The sequence below is a fragment of the Amphibalanus amphitrite genome, unplaced genomic scaffold, assembly GCF_019059575.1.
Source record: "Amphibalanus amphitrite isolate SeventyFive unplaced genomic scaffold, NRLGWU_Aamphi_draft 000375F_arrow, whole genome shotgun sequence".
In the NCBI taxonomy this organism is placed as follows: Eukaryota; Metazoa; Arthropoda; class Thecostraca; order Balanomorpha; family Balanidae; genus Amphibalanus; species Amphibalanus amphitrite.
This window is the reverse complement of record NW_024881869.1, coordinates 157,262-175,028: the sequence shown is the minus strand read 5'-3', so window position 1 is coordinate 175,028 and position 17,767 is coordinate 157,262. Positions and strand designations below refer to the sequence as shown.

At 45.9% G+C, this 17,767-nt stretch overlaps 1 non-coding gene across 1 annotated transcript; it reads left to right on the top strand.

Annotated features, from left to right (window-relative positions):
* Nucleotides 1–12,659: 12,659 nt before the first annotated feature.
* On the top strand, nt 12,660–12,732 carry Trnar-acg. The gene has a single exon. It is a non-coding gene; the product is annotated as a tRNA-Arg (tRNA).
* The last annotated feature ends 5,035 nt before the right edge of the window (nt 12,733–17,767 follow it).

The following is a 17,767-nucleotide window of genomic DNA, read 5'->3' as shown; positions in this document are numbered from 1 at the left end:
GGTCAGGTCAACCGGGTAAGCACATATCCCCGAAAATCAAAATTGATATTCGCAGCCTGTGACACATGTTTTATGGGTAATTTGGGGCGTAAAACACGATGGTGACATTCATTTTATCATATGTGTACGTGTTTAGCTCAAAAAGTTCAATTTAAGAAATGCATGTATCATGGTCGTGAAGTAGTCACGAGAAATTGCCAAGATTCAGTTCAAGATTTTGGAAAATGTGGAACGATAATCAATAATCGAAGATAGCCATTTGATTGTTCATGGTATTGGCAGTCTAATGGCGTTTACGGCATGTCTGTATGTCTATTCTGTGATTTTATATGATTTTTTGAACATATGCCGTTTTTGGTCGAAAATTCAGAAATCATGACGTCACTAAAATCTCGATATCTCAAAAATTTTCCGACCGATTTTTTTGAAACTTTGTTACAATAAACTTCAATCAATTCCCTACAGGTACCCAAAATTTGGCGCGCCTGCGGCGCGCCGTTTTTATGCTATGGCCCGGCGAAAAAAGTGGGGGCGTTTAACGCCCCCCCCAGCAACTCGCGGGTTAAATATATGACCTTGAAATTTGCTTAACTCTGTTCTTAAGCACAAAAATTGAAATGCAAAAAAACACGCCACCTTCGATTTGGCTCATTTTCATATATTTTATTGCCTACCATATTCTTAACAACCTGTGAAAAAATTAGAGTGGGCCATTCATAAGTTTTGAAGAAAATGGCACATATGCAAACGTATGTTAGCACGCGCAGCGGAGGGGGAAGAGTGAATTTCGCCCCACCTCTCCTGTTTTTCGCCAATATCTCATAATATTGATGCGAAATTACTTATGGCTACCTGTCCAGAATTGAATTGCACATCTCATCGTGCAAGCAATAAGAAAATCGGTTCACAACTGTTCTAGTAATAGCGGTGTAAAGTGAACATCCTGTCGCCGCGGCGACGCGGCGACTCGGCAGCCGGCGCCGACCGCTACGCGCCGCCTGAATTGTAGACTGTGCCGGGACGGAACGGAACGGTTCCGTCTTTACATCGTGTTCCTTACCGCTGATTACGTTCGATTCGCGTCAAATTTTGTGAGAAGACTAAGAAATGTACAGGCAATCTTATGGTGAAAGAATTCTGAAAATAGGTTGGTAAACAATTGAAATATGAACGTGTAAACACAAAATTGTGACTGTCGGCCGATCCCGCCTCAGCCGGCGACATGTTACTCTTAGCAGGACTCTAACTGCCATATTTATTATCGGATTAACTAGAAATTCCCCATACATACTCAAAAATGTATGTTCTTTCGTATAGTGAAGATCAAAAGACGTGAAGATATCGTTGCGTGATAATGTTTATTGTTTTCGTTGAATTTGTTTCATGATGCATTTCCACACGGCTCAAAATTCACCGCAAAATACCGTTTGCCTGAGACACTTTTACAATGGAACGTGAATGCTTGACTACGATGACTATGCATTTCCATTCTCGCAGAGTTTGGGATATCACTAACCAGCAATCATTCATTTCAGAAAGTGTACACAAGCAAGCATGTCTTGACTCTGTCTTTCAAGGTCACGCGCGGTTGCGTGATGTTGATGCATGAAAACGGCAAGTTATGAATGGCCCACTCCAATTTTTTCACAGATGGTTAGGAACATTGTGACGGACATAATATGTAAAAATTACCCAAATCGAAGGTGGCGTGTTTTTTGCTATTTAAATTTTTATGTTTTAATTCAAGGTCAAATGCATTTCAAGGTCACTTCAATTTAATTTTATAATTAAAAATCAAAGCCTTATCAATTGCCTAACCACGCCGGGATCGATCACAGATTAGGATCATTAAAAGCATCTCTTTCTTTTACTTCCGCCTTACCAAAGCCTCTTGAGATTATAACAGCACTTACAAAAAAGTTAGTTGTGCTGCGGATGTTCCTCGATGCCGAACCCGTCGGTTGCCAGGCCATGGAGCGCGGATGGTTCTGGGTAGATATTAGTTCGATTATCTCAACATAATTGGTGTTTTCATGCCTTCCTCACAATTTTAATACATTTACTCCTCACTAGGTGCGACCGCGCCTTTGATGGATACCGTTGTTTGGAAGGCTCAACCAATCATGAAACATATAACATACGCTTCCCATTATGAACAAGTTATGAAGCTACAACCTTCCCGGCATTTAATGAACTTGGTAATCCATACATGTATAGGCGATACCTGGACCTATTTAGAGACACAATTATAGGCAAATTATTACGTAGATTATATAATGTTGGCTATGGTTACATTTCTTTTATTGCTACATACGTGTATCACTTTTTGCTTCAGAGTGGGTGTACCAAATATGCGGATACGCAATTTCTGGGTAATTATCTAGATTTTCTCGCGATCTAAGCTACGCAGAGCTACAAATAAAGTCCCAATCTGTAGGCGTTTGCGTTACGTTGCATGCCTAGGTACTGTGTGTTAAATCATGCTACACATCGTCTTCTTGCCAGAGGTTTGAAAGATAATGGAGAGAGTGGATGGGTGAAGAAAGGGCTAGCTTATGAAGAAGGCCTCAAGCAGCTTGTCATGTTAACCCTCTAGTGCCCCCGGTATCATATCTGTAAGTCAATTTGCAGAAAATTCGCCTGCTAATCATAGAGGTGAAAATTGTTGAAAACCCTGCTGTATCAGAAGTGGTACGTCTTGGCAACCACCAGGTGGCAACATTTTTAAGTAATGATTTCTCAGTTTCCCACCAGGTGATTTTGGAGAGAGTCCGTTTCTCCTTTGCTGAAAATCAATTTGAGATGCAAGTGTAAATTTGAGCATTTAGAAAACAAAAAATTAGTTATTTGGAAAGAAACTTGGTATACTGTGAGACAAATCTTCACCATATATCATAGTATGTTGCAAAACATTGCGGCTATTCCAGGGCCAAAGATATGGACCCCTAATTTTGGGGATACTAGATATGATACAGTGGGCATAGCACTCCAATATTTTCTGTGAAATTTTCGCCGCTGCAACATACGGTGTGCCAATACCATAGTTTTCTCAGGTGATAAGCATTGCAATGGCCTGTGAGTCATTGCAAATGGCGATGGTACAAGCTGCATAAATTTGTGAAGTTCGCACCTCTTGCGCCAGATAACTCTATTTCGTTCCGGACTTAAAATGTCACAACAATATTGATACGCTTATGCCGCCTCTCATCCTTGTCAATCACCTAACATCTAGCTTTCTATGAGTGGCCTTACATGCCTCATACATCTCGACTTTTCTAACGCTCATAGGAATCTGGTTTTCCAACTGTTTGACGATGACGATAGTGATTTTTTTTTTTATCGCAGGACACTAGCAGACCAATCTTCTAAAACCACGTTAGGAATGACATGCTATCGATGACAAGCTTGTTGATTTCAAAGAACGATCATCCGTGCGAGCGTTTATACTCATGAAACCAAAAATTGAGACTTGACTTTGATTGGGACAGGAGGATTCAGCGGTCTCTTGCACAATTTCGATATTCCAACGGGTTGTGGACGGGCTTATGCCCTTGTGGGTCTATGTGATAGCTGGGCATAGCCGAAGACTTGCATTAGCAGCCAGCCAGCATTTTTCGTTCATACTGGAGAACGCCTCACAATTTGTTGGCGATTCAAATCTCCTCCGTTCATCCCAGTAGTAAGAGATAGAATGTGGAGTGGAAAACTACACCGTCACCGTCAGAGGAAGCTGGCGAAACGGGCTCGCCATGAAGACAGACTCCGGACCGAAGGACGTGGTTCCTTTGATTTCCTATCTAAGAAGATGCATGCTGCTGCCAGGTTCCAGCAGGTGCCTGACACCTGGCAAGCATTTTCACTGCCAGGTATGTCATTTGTTGTCATATATTGACATATGCCGCCAAGTATGGTAGCGAGTGCCACAGAACAAAAAGGATTTATACTAAAACATGGATACTACTTTTGTACTAAAGTGCGGCATTGCGTATGCTCACCTCCATATGAGGTCAATGAATATTGTGCAAGCTCCTGCCGATCGGTACATGCAGTTACCTGTACCTTTGTTGTCTGACACGTGTCACGTACAACGGTTACTGCACTGGTCAGTGCGCGGCTGTTGTACTGACGCCGATGACATGAGGACCGCACGACCAGTCAAAGTGCTAACTGACGATTCACAGGCTGAGAGTTTCAGTCACCCGAGATTGTCCGGCTATCATGAAGATAAACCAACATCGTATTTGGCATTGATTCCGGTCCGTCGGCGGGCTGTCCAGCATTTTGCATCAGAACTGCTTCACTTCGACCACTTACCGCGAGCCAACTGTAATGTCTTCATTTCTATATCAAGTATGCATAACGCATCTACGTTTGAGAAGCATGGCCCACATGTCTGAAGTATGAAAAATTGCACAAGTTCAACGTGCTGTATCGTGGAAATAAGGAGTAGAAGGCACTCATAAATAGATGCCTATGATTAGCGTTGTTCCCTAAGCACCGACTGAAATGATATTTTGATACAGGTAGGATGCCAATGAAATATTAAGAAAATGTTCTGATAAGTGGCGCACAGTACCTAAAGGATTTCTTGCTTGCATTTTACACATTCTAACTGCAACTTTTATGATTGAAATTTTTGATAACACAACCTTCTCATCTACGTCTTAACTTCCTTCTGTGTGGTCTGATACCACTGAAAATAATCAAGTGGAATGCCGAATGTATCATATTTGATACAAAAATTATTTCCGAAATTTGAACTGCGAAAAAATTTTTGACTTTAGATTTCGAACAAGGGACCCAAAATGAATCATATGTCACAAGGTGCTAATTTTAGGAACCGTGGAACAATGTGTGGGCATTAGAGGGTTAACATTGCAAAACATCATCATAACCCTTAATTAAACATCGGGCGTGCCAGGCAGGCGGTTGTTGTTCACCCTGTGCATGGTGATGACCGCACGACCTCTGCGCCCTCCATTCGGGACACTGCCCCCGCCATCAGCCCGTCGTTTACCCTCCCTCGCGCAGCTGCGCGTTACTGGATCGCCCGCGGCGCTGCCGGATCCCGCTCGCCTGTTGCTGAGCGGAGTGCCGCTGTGTTGAGTGCCGAGGAGCACTGACCTAGGCCACCATCCTGTCGGAGCTGTTGGCTGCACCCCGCCGGCGGCGCCGAGTCGCCTGAATTACCGGTGCGCCGGGTGGGTGACCGGACGGACCGCAGACGGCGTGTTTGTGTGCGTCTTGCAGAGCGAGCGATGACCGGATGGAATAGTTCCGACCATCGACCGAGTGGGTGGGTGGGGAGGGGGGGGGGGGGGGGTCGACTGTGGCGACGACGCTGTGTCGATGAGGCGGGGTTAGGAACGACTAACCCTACCGTCGACGCCGACAGCGTGGCAAACGGCGCCCTGTCGGTCCGAGCGGTACCTGTCGGCGCCGCGTCCGCTCGACCTTGGGCGCTGTGACCGTGGCGTGACCTTGTTTTCGGCGCACAGTTCGCCGACACTGCGTGCAGGCTGGACGGGCGCAGTACAGCCCCCAACATTGCAGCCGGCGCGGCAGCGTGCAGCGCCGGTCGGTGACCGCGCCACATTCGTCTGAAACGCGCCATTTTCAGGGACCGAGAGCTATATCGGAAAAAATCGTCAGATGTAACGTTCATTGCATAATGGTTAGTGACTTAATAGTTAAGCACAGGTCTGGTTATAGCCTTTCAATGATAGACACAGTGCTGCTTCAAGATAGAAAGAAACGGTAAAATCAAAATGCGTTCAATTATGATGTTCACTATCAAGGCTTCAAGTGAAATGCTTTATTTATTTCACAAAAGACAGACAAAGCAGGAAAGCTACTTTCGAAATGTTTTGTATCAAAATAGGCTCATTTATGGAACCACACATTCCACTGCATGCTCCATCCATCACTTCATGCCATCTGAGGAGTAATCCGCCCCATCTTTTCCTGCTGCGCATTCCCAGCTTTCCGTCTCGTAACGTCTGCTCCATACACGGCGTCTCGTTAATTGTAACTGTTCTTACCAGGCATTAGGCGCCTCGTACCCGGCGTGGTGAAGGTCGTGTTCGCTCTGTGTGACACCTCGCATTGGGAAGTCCGCGACATACCCATGACGGCCCGCCCAAACACGTACAGTTGGACAGGATAACGGTCGGACTGGCGGCCATGAGTCGTCATTTTCCCGCTGGGCTCGGCTGGAGTGAGGACGATGCCGTGAAGTATCCGCATCAGTCAAGATGGGACTGGCATCCTTATAACTAGCTCTGTAGCGAACCGCGTGGGGATTCTTTTTCGTTTGTATTCTTATTTCTTCATGCTGCCAAACACTGTTGGTCTGTCTTCAGGTAACACCTAAATGACTTAACTCAAGAATAAACGTCGGTAAATGTGGAAAACGCGACAAGTGCGCAGGTGCAAAAGCTTAGCGATGCCAATTTATTAAGCAAGCTTAGGCGGTCAATTTGTTTGTTTTAGTCGTAAATCATAAGCCGACCTTTGATCTGTTGGCGAAGGTCGCTGTGAAATTCCACTGTTATACAACCGGTTCGGTTTGCAAAACATTCCAGTCGTGATTCCATGAGGAGCAATGGCGGAGTTTGCGTTTTGCGCAATCTAAAACATCTACAAATAGAATAGGTCCCGTCTAGCAGAGATTAACATCAAATCTGAGCTGCTAACAGAAAGAAGTACTACAAAGTACAAATAGGTGATTAGGTAATTGTTAGGTTTTCATTAATTGGCTCCTATCTTCTTGCTTTTTCTTGAGAAACTCTCAATGAAGTTTCATTTACGTCTGTAAAGTGTTTTGGTTTCCATTCGATACGTACGGAGATATAGGTACTCAAATGTACGCAATGGAGCCGTCGGTCCACCACCAATCCACCGTCATTCACCCCCAGTCCGATGTCAATCCACCGTCCAGTCAGTCCACCAACAATTCACCGTCAATTCCACCGCCAATCCAGCGGTCAGTCCATCACCAAATCCACCGGTCAGTCCAGCGACCAATCCGCCGTTGATTCCACCATCAAATCTCCCGGTCAGTCCACCGTCGCGCGGCACATGACACACAAGGCCGCCGTCGTACCGTGCGGCCTTGCGGCACCGCCGCGGCACTTGCATCACCCCCCGAGTGACCGGTGTGAATGACCAGGGTAGGGCGGGACGGGGCTCTATTGGATCCGTCACCGCGCTGATAAAAACAGAGCTGGGTCAGCAGTGGTGAGTGGAGAGACAAGGTCAGAAGTTTTTATGCAGTTTGGTTGGATACTAACTGTTTTGGTTTCCTGGTATTAAATAATCTAAAGTGTAATCAGTTTGACTGCGTCTTAAGTTTGGGCATGGAAACAACTGAAGCCGTTCCGAGTTCCGACCGCTACTTCGTTACATCGGCACTGCCGGAACCGGACTTGAACGCCGCTACCCCCTCCCCTCCCCTCCCCTCCCTCCGCCGACCACGCTGCATCGGCCGGCACTGTTGCGATGTCAGAGACTGCACTGCAACGCGCAAAAAACCGGCGCACGCATACAAACAGATGGTGGTGATCGGCGTGCAGTGCTGCCTTACGGCCTGCCGGCCCGCTTTAGCTGAGGGTGAACGGCCCCCCGTGTCACCTCCGCCCGACGACCGCGACCGCGGCGGCGGCGGGGGCGGGGGCGGGGGCGGGCCGCACGCACACCGTCCGCCACCGACACCCAAACGGCTGTCGGCGAGGCGGGGGATAATGAGGATTAGCCAGGAGGCGATTCACTGCCGGGTGGGGCTGTTAGTCAGCAAAGGTCGGTTAACACCTCCCCCCCCCCCCACCGACCGATGGGGGAAGGTCAAAACAAGGGCGGCAGGCCGGGGGAAGGGGCTGACGAACGGAATAACCTCTCGCCTGGACGGCGCGGCGCGGCGGCTGAAAATGGGACGCGTCACGCGGTGGCAGGCCACCAGCAGTTTGGCGGAAGGAGGGCTGGCGCTGCGGGCCCACGCCGCGTGCTGCCCCTATGTTTTCGGTTATGTTGGATGTTCCCGCTGCACCAATACAGTGGCTAGTTTGGAATGTTATGTGTCGCTGGGTTCCGAGGCAGCATGAATATGTTGTAGCATAGACCTCTGTACAGGTGTACAGAGGTCTATGGTTGTAGCTTATATAACGGTGTAACAGAGAGCATTCAACGATTGGTAGTTCATTAGAAGGAAGAGACTCGTCTTGTTAGCATATCCGTCTTTTCCATCCTATTTTCGGGATGGACGGGATGGACGGTCCGGCGATAATAGACGGTTTTGTTAGCAACATCCGTCTTTTCCATTCTATTTTCGGGATGGACGGGATAGACGCTCCGACGATAACCAGAGTTAGCAGCTCCAATAGGAGTGAATCGACTTAGAATGAACGTAAGCGCGACTGTGGCTCGTCCCTATAGGACGGGCTGAGCCCAGACGGGGTTCTAACTTCTGGTCGCACCAGACTTGCAAAAGATACATACGAGTAATTAACAAAATCCTAGCAAAAATAAAATATAATGGTTTTGTGTTATGGGCGTCGACTTTCTCGGGTCGTAGGAACTTTATACTTAATTTGCATTTTGTGTAAATCCATTGACATGTGCCGTGTCATTATGCGCCATGGAATTCGTGCTACTGTACTGCTCATTGCAATTAATCGGCTTAACCCGGCAGTAATGCGCTGTTCGCTCAGCTAATGGTGCAGGAGCTCACAAAGTTTGTCTGCGACATTTCGTCTTTTGATCTGGTTTGACGCGCAGGTCGTATACGTCGAAAGGATGATGTTTAATGGTGACATTTGTTCAAATAATAAGTATATTTTTTCTTAACTCGGTGTAACATGCAGGTTTCTGTCAGCACACTTGCTTAGGAAATAGTCCTGATTTTGTCTTGGGTTGGTAAATTGCAAGGGAATATGTAGGCATACTTTTGACGAAACAAGGTCAAAGTTAGCTTGGGCATCAGCATTTCAACCTCAAGTCAATGGTGTCTGTAGTCTCATACACAGAGGTCGTGAAAATAGACGTTTTGTGGATAACATTTTCCGTAGAAATTTTTGGTACAATTAATACTATATCAGAGTGTTCAGAATGACTTGCCATTGTAAGAAATGCTCGCTCATTTGGCTCGATGGGAACAAAATGACTCGACGCTCATTCACCGAATCAAATTTCAGCTATGGTTCCAATTATTCAGACATCGAACATCTGAATCATAGGTAGATATAATTAGATCACCATACGGTGAAGATTTGCTGTAGTTCTGTTTCGAGTTCTTGTTCTTGTTCTTCTTTGTTCTTGAACAAAAATGTTCTTGCAAATAACATTTTTGTGATAATTTTAAGCGACACTTTTCCGTCTTCCAGGGTCTCACTGATGGCGATACCATCAGTGAGACACGGCCTTTGATCCAACATCACCGAATTAGTGCGCCATAGGGCTAAGCGTTTCCCGAAGGACAGGTCACCCCCCAGTCCCGCAAACGGTCAACCCGCCGCACAGGAGCATGGATAGCATAGGAGGAGCATAGGATCTTCTCGTGTCGGATGATGGAGAGGGCCTACCCAGCCTGTACTAGAGAAGAGAGTACGAGGTGCTGACTGCTGGTGAAAAGGTTTGGTGTGCCCCGAGGATAGGTTAGGAGGTTTAAAGAGACCCTCCCACCTACAAAAAAGTTAATTAATTGGCATGAAAGTGATGTCGCTCGGTTCAGAAAGAGGGAGAACGAATATCTACCAAATTTTATCGAAAAATATTCACTGGTTTCCAAGATATTAGACTTTTACTTTTGTTTACTTTTTGGGATCTCCGCTGTTCCTAGCGACTTTATTTGAAAGTGCGACATTTATTGCGCGCAAAGCAGCATATACCATGGTGCTACCAAACGTTTTAGTAAAAGATTTAAAAAATCGTTAGATCTCCGCTGACGTCACAAATTCTAAGGGGGCATACCAATGCATTAGCCCCTTAGAATCCGAAAACTGCAAGTTTGAAATTCCATATCTCCGAATTAAAGCATTTTTTGATGTTGTGAGTACCCAAACCGGTATTTTCAGGCCATGGCCACCAATTTGGCTATCTCAACTCAAAACTAATGTTAAGGTGGGATGACTTTAACTAAAAGAAACGCGAATGTCCCGGTGGGACATGTTTTGGTTTTGTTTTGTTGTGTTGTGCAATGTGCCCTTTCGGTCTGACGAGACCATTTCAGGGCCCGAAGGATGATAGGAATTAGGGGGGGGGGGGGGGACAATGGTCTGGGTGAGCACCCTGGTGAGTCCCGCGGGGCTGAGCCCATCCAGAGGACTCGGGCCGACCAGCCTTTCAAGCACTCACTGCAGTATGCACCCGGCTACGGGCGTGCTCTTACGCCCGGGCATTCCCGCATTTGGGAAAAGTTGCCCGTCTAGCCCGGAGCAGGGGTATGAGGCGTGGAGGAAGAGGACTTGTCCTTGTCTGTCCTGAAGATGCAAAACTGGGAACGATTCCGGGTGGAACATGCCACCGAGTCTCTCAGTCCCCTTGGTGAGGTGTGCTCCTATGGTGTTGCGATCTTCCAGTGGCCTGTTAGCGTGACTGACACTGTCAATTCAAATTAAGTACTTGTGATTTAGAATGATGCTGGTTCTGTCCTAGGTGTCCTAGCTTCTGCGAGAGGACTCCTGCGAGTGGATAGAAATACTTTGATGTTTCCACCTCGAGATGCTCCCTCCGGATTACCAGCACAAGTACTGCAGCTGCCGCCATCTATGAGCCGGCCAGAGACTGTGTAGTTGTGTGGTTCCCGATGCGTGATGAAGATGACGCTGCCTGTGCTAAATCATCCGACTCGGGAACTCCCACTTGGGAGTTCCACAAACGCTCTTCGAAGTTCGATTGCCTGCCTAATTACAAAAAAAAAAAAAACATAGAGGCCTCCTAACTTTGGATAGATGCTTGACAAACCCAAAGAAGCTCATTAACAAATCATAAGCAAGCATCTAAATGCGCTGAAATCGCTATAGGTCTGCTGAATGCTGGCGTTGGATGGATTTGTGGGACGTTTGTTACAAACATTCAGAAATGAGAGAAAACATTTGACACATCACGCGTATGCTGCATGGTAGCTATGTTAACCCTAGAACGCCTAGGGGGGGGGGGTTGTATCAACCCCCCCCCCTGAGGTTTTTCGGAAATAGTGCAAAAACGGCGGCGCGCAGCGCCGCCAAATTTTGGGTACCTTATGGGGCAACCTTTGCGCATCTTTTGCCGAAAAAAAATTGATCGGGTCATGTCAGGTCACGGAGTTATGACGTCATAAGAGGTACAGCCTCCGGCCGGATTTTCACAAACTGAGTGCCAACGCCCGAGGTTTTCTGCCGGTGGTACGGACATCGGTTGATGGATCGTGATGAAACTTCCCATGCATGTTGGGGCAAGTATTGGCTATCATATGGTATAAGAAATTTGACCGGGTCAGGTCAGGTCACGGAGCTATGACGTCACAAGGGGAACAGCGTCCGGTACTATTTTTGAAAAGCGCCCGAACCACTATTTTGCTAATTCTTGTCACCTCAATGGGAATATGCAGCAATATTAGCTTCTACAGGGAGCAAATGGACCTCCCAAATCCAAAAATACAATCAAATTTCAAAAATTTAAATTTTGATTTTTCGAATTTCTGCCGCCGACTGTGACCTTGCCGACTTCCGGCGCTCCCAACGCGCCATTTTTAGAGCTAGGGAAACGAAATACATACCAAACGATAGAGAATTGATCAAGGAACACGATGGTGAAGGTTTCAAGTCGATATCTCCCACCGTTTTGCCGCAATCGCCGCCGAAAGTTGAAAAAAGTCTATTTTTCCGAAAATTTGACCTTTGACCGGTCAAAAGTAGGTCAAATGTTGACCTAGGACCAAAAAATATACCACCAATCGCGAGATCTCGTTGAGAGCAATCCGTTGGTTTTTTCCGCTAAGCTCTACGACCTTCCGTTTCGAAACGCCAGGGGGGGGGTCGTAACAACCCCCCCCCTGGTCGTTCGTGTTATGAGAAATGGCCTGGTCGTGCGAGGGTTAAATATACTTTAAAAAATGTTTGGAAACCTTAACCAACGATTGGTAGGCATGCTATTGTTCGTGCCCTTAGCAGTGTCCGTGCGAATTCTGCGAAGTAGTGCTTTCGGGGCTATCCACAGATGTCGCCACCACATGTTGCGTTCCTTATAGGCATTTACAGATGTCGCTCCTCTGGCCATCCCTTCATTCTTTCGCTATGTTACGGATTAAAGGCTTTTGAGTTTTGACACACGTTAATTGGTTCAGGTAGGCTCTTCTAGGCTCTGTTAATGCTTTCTTAATTGGCTAACATTTTGACTTTGATATTGCAGAACTAAATGCTCAAAATTTAGGTGTAGATGGCGGATGGCCTACCTCGTCATCCTCGTCCTCCATGCCCTCCTTTGTTTATGCAATCCCAAGTATAATTGTGTGTAGGCTGATCAGTGGACAGTAGGTAACCATGGTAGGTATGGTGACTGGATAAATATTAGATAGCTGCTTTGCGGCTGGATGCAGTGAAAAATACATGTCACAATAAGAATTCCTCAATTTCACCTACAGCCAGCCCCACATCGGGGGGGGGGGGGTATTTAGGGGGGTTATCTGTGGTCCTGTGGCGCAATGGATAACGCGTCTGACTACGGATCAGAAGATTCCAGGTTCGAATCCTGGCAGGATCGGTGATTTTGATTTTATGTTGCGCTGATTTAAGTTCGTCGAGCTTTCTATATTACTTTCTCAGAACCACTTAAATGACACCCTTTCTTTCTTTCTTTCTTTTTTGCGCTCTGCTGTCTGGGCATTACTTGAAATTCACGGTCAAAAGTGCGTATTGCTACAATACGTAGGACAAAAGTACGTTCGCAAATGTTCGTACGCGAAAGTACATAGGCGCTTAACTATTTACATAAGGTCAAAAGTACGTATCGCTAAAAACACACCCCGCCTGAAGTGACCTAACCTGACCTAACATAACCCAGCCTAACCCATCCTAACCTGACCTAAACTAACCTAATCTAACCTACGCAACCTAACCTAACCCATGCTGTTGTCCATGATACGACCTACCTTACGTACATTTGTCATACGTACTTTTATTCGGCGTACATTTGCTGACGTGCATTTCTCATACGTACTTTTAGATGCGAGCTTTTGTCTGCATTCTGCAACCCAATCGCCTGGTACGGCGAGCTCGGTGGGTGCGGTAACCAGTAGTTCAGTTGTCCGCCGGTAGGGTCTCGCGTGAGGTGAAATGTTCACCATCCATTGTAAATACTGGAGGCTACCCGACAGAGAAGGCTGCTTGTCAAACAGATATACGGGTGACGGTTGTCAAGATGCCAGCCTTTTAAACCGCCATTGAAAAAGGGCGTTTAATGCCTTCATCCCCCGCTGGCTATTCGCAATAACTCGATATCTTAATCTACCTAACTATACTGCGCCCCACCGCCCTGCGCGGGAAGAATCATAGAGGAATCATCAATCATAGTCCCTCTGTGTTTCGCAAATATCTTCTAACCTCTTTAACCCTTTTCCGGGCGGAGGGCCTTTAAGGCCCCCCCCCCTTCAGGTTTTTCTTGTGCCACTACCAAACGCCGCAAAACTGAAAGCTCATACTCGGTGACTTTTTCTTAACATTCATTGCGCACATTTTGACCAAAAAAAAAAAAATTGCCGTATCAGGTCAGGTCAGGTCACCAGAGGCGGTTTGTTGACCCCACCTCAGAAAAGTTTGCAATCACGCCAGAGCTAGAGTTTTTGACTGATCAATTTCTTCTCTTCAGGTTTTAGTTAGGGTACCAGTATGTGCAATTTGTATATTTCAGAATTTTTATATCTGTGACCTGAGGACTGAGGTCAGGCCAGACTCGTGACAGACTTTACATTGCAAGCCTATGGGAAAATATTGAAACGCCTCCTGCTTCGTGTAAACGAGTCAAAAGTCAAAACCATCCAATTATTTCAGTATTATGGAAGATTATCTCATCGGTGATGATCCCGATGCCGCTTATTGACAGGGGCACCGGGAAAGGCCTTCTGAGGTCATATAACGTCATAAATCGTTTACTGTCTATAAATCACGACATGATGGTGCTAAAGACTTGTAATTGGTAACAAACTGCTCGCCTGGTCAAGGCGCGTCGTTTGGTATGCAGCATGACCATATCCCACAACCTCATTGGTGAATGACCTGACCTTGACCTCAGGTCAAATTTCAAATTGACCTGTGAATGTCACCACATACTTATTTCGCATCGCCTCGACGAGAGCAACACAAAATGCATTAACTTTATGTCTCTATGTTTCTTATTTTAAAAGTTATATAAGTAACTAATTCCAAAACATTTTATCGTTGAGGACCTCTGGTGACCTCAATATTAACCCGCGCCCTGCTGGGGGGGGTGTTTGAACACCCTCCCTTGTGGTTTTTCGCGAATATCTCAAAAACGGCGGCGCGGAGCGCCGCCGTTTTTGGTACACCTTATCATACATCAATTGTACACATGTTGTGAAAATTTCAGACCAAGGTCATTCAAGGTCAGGTCACCAGGTCACTTGAAGTGACCTCACCTCATAAAAACTTTCAATGTCTGTCATAGCTACACCGAGTGACCGATCGCTTTGAAACTTTCAGCGATTGCTAAGAGCAATAGCATGTACAAAATGTATATCTCAGAATTTTGATATCGATGACCTAAGGTCAGGTCAATTTTGCGACCTCCCCATTATAAGTCAATGGGAGAAAATTGAAATGCGCCTCTTTTGGATGAAAGACATTATAAACACTCCCAAACACCGAATTACAAGTGTTTTAGACACACTGAACTTGAAAATGGTGTCCGTGACCCTTGTTTATGCCCTGAGGTCATCTTAGGTCACGAATGGTATCTAACAGTTTTTCGCAAATAACTTTTGATAAAGGCATGCTAGAGCGATGAAAACGCCTTAGATGTGTTCAGCTCGACGATACGGATCGACTGATATGCAACATGACCCTTTCCGGTCAGGTCATGACCTTGACCTGAGGTCAAATTTTCAAGTTGACCTTTCAAGGTCAAGTTATAGTCCATTCAATGCGTCTTGACGAGAGGAACACGATGCCGGTAAAAGTAAGCTCGTACAAGGCTTGGGTCAAAAGTTATTGCAGAAAAACTGTTTTCGAAAAAATCGGCTATTTTTGCAGTTTTTGCCCCCTGCAGGCAAAACCGTTGACGTTAGGTCAAATCTGAGAGAATTACTCAGAAAGGGCGTTAATAGGGCTATCGAATGCGCTTTTCCGCGTCGCTGTAGCTCTATTGGTTCCCGAGTTATGCGTTGGCTTCTTGGAAATTTTCGACATTCGACCTGGAAATCGGCGAAATTTTGCCTTCAATGACCTCTGGTGACCTGACCTTTGACCTGACCAAAAAATTGACCGAAGTGATTTCGTCATTATTTTTGACGCTCTTTCGAACGCCGCCTTCCGCGTATCGCTACGTGGCCCAGGAGCCGAGTTACAAGGGGGGGTGTTCAAACACCCCCCCCCCCCAGCAGGGCGTGGAAATCCAGGACCCCCAGCCGGGCGCGGGTTAACCTGACCCGAAAATGTTTTTATAGAAGTTGGTAGATCTTTAACCCGCGCCCCGTTGGGCTCTGCCGAGCAACGCGCCCGGTTGGGGGGGGGCATTTTGCCCCCCCCCCTAAGATCTCGAGAACCACGCAACATAGCGACAAGCGGTAAACGGCGTTGGATAGCCCCAACGGGGAACTACCTTGTGACCCAATTTTATTGACCTAGGTCAAACCGATGACGTCACAGGTCAGGTCAAAGGTCCAATTTTCACCGTTTACAGGCATTTCGAGAAATGCGTTGTAAAATCGAGTAAAATGCATTTCATTGAAAATCATCGATGGGGAAATGTTCTTCAAACACATATTTTGCTATTTGAGGTCACTGACACCAGGTCAGGTCACAGAGGTCAGGTCACGGGGGGGTCACAATATGAAAGTGTCGTGTGATACATGTTTTATGGTCCATTTTACATGACAAATGCGATTATGTGGGTCAGGCAGCCTTTGGGGCCAGCTAAGGTCACATTTTGGTCAAGGTCAGGTCAAGGTCAGGTCAAGGTCAGGTCAAATTAGGTCAAATTTCAAAGTTAATATTTTTGCATAAAATGGGTATCGAATCGATGCAGCTCGTCACGGGGAGTTCAATGGTGGTCTTTGTTTTGCCGTACGTGGTCTAGAATCGCTAAAAATTGAGTTAAAAAATTTGACGTCATCATTTTTGAACAGTTTTTTCGCTATAACTTGGCCAAAAAACGAGATATCGATCTGAAATTTGGTATGTATATAGAAGAGCGCCGGGACTATCACATATATTCCGGTTTTTTCGAAATTCGGAAAAATTTTGGATTTTTTTTTAGTTTTTCTAAAAAAATCAGTTTTTTGATTTTTTTTTTGGTAAAAAACCAAAAATTTTGAAAATCCGAGATAGCAGTTTTGTAGCGCCGCTTTTTGCCTACTAGACCATATAAAGAACTTTGAAATTGCTTGATAACTGTAGATTTGGTGAGCGTTTCAAGATTGCATGTTTTTTGCTCATTTTTGCTCGAACATGACCTCAGTTTGACCTCAATAACTCCTGACCTAAGGTGACCTAAGACTTGAAATTTGGAGTGAAGGTGTCAAATTGATGTCCGGGAAGGTATTGAAAATTTGGCGGCGCTGCGCGCCGCCGTTTTCTTGCTATTCAGGAAAAACCACAGGGGGGGCCAAAATGGCCCCCCCCCCCCAACGGGGCGAGGGTTAAACGACCTATCAAACGCCGTTTGCCGTTTGTCGCTCCGATGTGTAGTTTTTTAGATCTGAAGGGGGGGGGCCGAAAAGCCCCCCCCCCCGCCCAGAATCGAACCTTTCATGAGCCCGCCCGTAATAGGGTTAAGCCAGCTAGGTCAAACGTCCAGTACCTTATTATACGTACAGTTGACGTAATCCCTGAAAATTTGAACGATTCTATTTTTTTTAGACAAGTAGGCAAACAATGGAAGAGTTATCTGTATTACTAGTTATGCTACGTCACGACACACAAAATGAACATAAAACTTTTTGAAGCTCTAGACGTTGTTCGGAAGAGCAATAACACCAGTTGTAAGTCAGGTCTCGCGGGTTTTCGGCAGGATTTGCACGTATGAAATTTAGTATACTTCAGGCTATATCTTGGTCGTCTTAAGCTTTTGAGTGTTGAAGATGCGATAGACTTGTTCGTTCACAAGCCTGCCATGATCGTTTAGAATGGCTTCATCGTAGATCGATTAGTTTCTGAGAAATAACCGGAAATGTAAAAGGGCAAAACCTACCGCTTAATCTCGCAAGAGCCGTACATGAAAAAGCATCAGATAGGCGCCCTTTTTGGTCTTACCAGCCAACTTAATATTTTGACCTCTGTTGACCTGAACTTGACCTGGTCTAGACCTGAACTTCATGAAAATATGGTCCATATCACTAATTAACTATGCCAGTTTAGTCCCATGAGTAAAATGACCCATAAAACACAGGTCGCACAAGAACTGTTCAATAGTTGTTTTTGGTGACATGGCCTCACCTGGAACTTTACCTTTGAATAGCATCCTATGCAACACATCTTGTCTTGGTAGCCTCAAAACTCGTTCTGGGTTATCAGTCTGAATCCATTCTTCGCCAGCTAGGCTCCAAAGCCAATAATATCGAAAC